Source organism: Trachypithecus francoisi, unplaced genomic scaffold (assembly GCF_009764315.1).
Source record: "Trachypithecus francoisi isolate TF-2019V2 unplaced genomic scaffold, Tfra_2.0 Contig00221, whole genome shotgun sequence".
Classification (NCBI taxonomy): domain Eukaryota; kingdom Metazoa; phylum Chordata; class Mammalia; order Primates; family Cercopithecidae; genus Trachypithecus; species Trachypithecus francoisi.
Genome location: NW_022680511.1, coordinates 64299 through 66764, shown reverse-complemented (window position 1 = coordinate 66764; position 2466 = coordinate 64299).

The following is a 2466-nucleotide window of genomic DNA, read 5'->3' as shown; positions in this document are numbered from 1 at the left end:
AGTCTTGCTAGCAGTCTGTCAATTTTGTTGATCTTTTCAAAAAAACAGCTCCTGGATTCATTGATTTTTTGGAGGGTTTTTTGTGTCTCTATCTCCTTCAGTTCTGCTCTGATCTTAGTTATTTCTTGCCTTCTGCTAGCTTTTGAATGTGTTTGCTCTTGCTTCTCTAGTTCTTTTAATTGTGATGTTAGAGAGTCAATTTTAGATCTTTCCTGCTTTCTCTTGTGGGCATTTAGTGCTATAAATTTCCCTCTACACGCTCCTTTAAATGTGTCCCAGAGATTCTGGTATGTTGTATCTTTGTTCTCATTGGTTTCAAAGAATTGAAGGCAGAATCTTTATTTCTGCCTTCATTTCGTTATGTACCCAGTAGTCATTCAGGAGCAGGTTGTTCAGTTTCCATGTAGTTGAGCGGTTTTGATTGAGTTTCTTAGTCCTGAGTTCTAATTTGATTGCACTGTGGTCTGAGAGACAGTTTGTTATAATTTCTGTTCTTGTACATTTGCTGAGGAGTCCTTTACTTCCAATTATGTGGTCAATTTTGGAATAAGTGTGATGTGGTGCTGAGAAGAATGTATATTCTGTTGATTTGGGTTGGAGAGTTCTGTAGATGTCTATTCTGTCCGCTTGGTGCAGAGATGAGTTCAATTCCTGGATATCCTTGTTAACTTTCTGTCCCGTTGATCTATCTAATGTTGACAGTGGGGTGTTGAAGTCTCCCATTATTATTGTATGGGGGTCTAGGTCTCTTTGTCAGTCTCTAAGGCCTTACTTTATGAATCTGGGTGCTCTTGTATTGGGTGTATGTATATTTAGGATAGTTAGCTCTTCCTGTTGAATTGATCCCTTTACCATTATGTAATGGCCTTCTTTGTCTCTTTTGATCTTTGAGAGTTTAAAGTCTGTTTTATCAGAGACTAGTATTGCAACCCCTGCTTTTTTTTGTTCTCGATTTGCTTGGTAGATTTTCCTCCATCCCTTTATTTTGAGCCTATGTATGTCTCTGCATGTGAGATGGATCTCCTGAATACAGCAGACTGATGGGTCTTGACTCTTTATCCAATTTGCCAGTCTGTGTCTTTTAATTGGAGCATTTAGTCCATTTACATTTAAGATTAATATTGTTATGTGTGAACTTGATCCTGCCATTATGATATTAACTGGTTATTTTGCTCAATAGTTGATGCAGTTTCTTCCTAGCATCGATGGTCTTTACATTGGCATGTGTTTGCAATGGCTGGTACCGGTTGTTCCTTTCCATGTTTAGGGCTTCCTTCAGGGTCTCTTGTAAGGCAGGCCTGGTGGTGACAAAAGCTCTAAGCATTTGCTTATCTGTAAAGGATTTTATTCTCCTTCACTTATGAAACTTAGTTTGGCTGGATATGAAATTCTGGGTTTAAAATTCTTTTCTTTAAGAACGTTGAAGGCCGGGCGCCGTGGCTCAAGCCTGCAATCCCAGCACTTTGGGAGGCCGAGACGGGCGGATCACGAGGTCAGGAGATCGAGACCATCCTGGCTAACACGGTGAAACCCCGTCTCTACTAAAAACTACAAAAAACTACCCGGGCGATGTGGCGGCGCCTGTAGTCCCAGCTACCCGGGAGGCTGAGACAGGAGAATGGCGTGAATCTGGGAGGCGGAGCTTGCAGTGAGCTGAGATCTGGCACTCCAGCCTGGGCGACAGAGCGAGACTCCGTTCCAAAAAAAAAAAAAAAAAGAATGTTGAATATTGGCCCCCACTCTCTTCTGGCTATTTCTTTAAATAATCTTACTCACATCTCAGCCTCCAGTTACAAATATGTTAAGCCACCTAATGTGCACTGATATTCTTTCTTTTTTAGCCATTTTCTCTCTCTTTTATTCTGATAGTTTATGTTGTGCTGCCTAAAGATTTATTAGTGTTTTTCTGCAATGACAATCTGTTGTTAGTTTAATTTATTGATTTTTTTTCATCTCAGATACTGTATTTTTGCTAGAATTTTAATTTAGGTCTTTTAATATCTTCCGTTTATTTCTTCATTGTCTTCATGTTTTTCTCTACCTATTTGTATACATGGCAGAAATTTATAACTGTGGTTTTATGACCTTTGTCTATTAATTCTGTAATCTCTGCTATTTATGTTTTTATTCTATTGGCTGAGTTTTCTCCTTGTTATGGATTACATTTTCTTATTTCTTTGCATGCATGGTAATTTTTTTTATTATTATACTTTAAGTTCTGGGATGCATGTGCAGAACGTGCAGGTTTGTTCCATAGGTATACACATGCCATGGGGTTTGCTGCACCCATCAACTCGTCATCTACATTAGGTATTTCTCCTAATGCTATCCCTCCCCTAGCCCCCCACCCCCGAAAGGCCCTGGTGTGTGATGTTTCCTTCCATGTCCATGTGTTCTCATTTTTCAACTCCCCTTATGAGTGAGAACATGTGGTGTTTGGTTTTCTGTTCCTATGGTAGTTTGCTG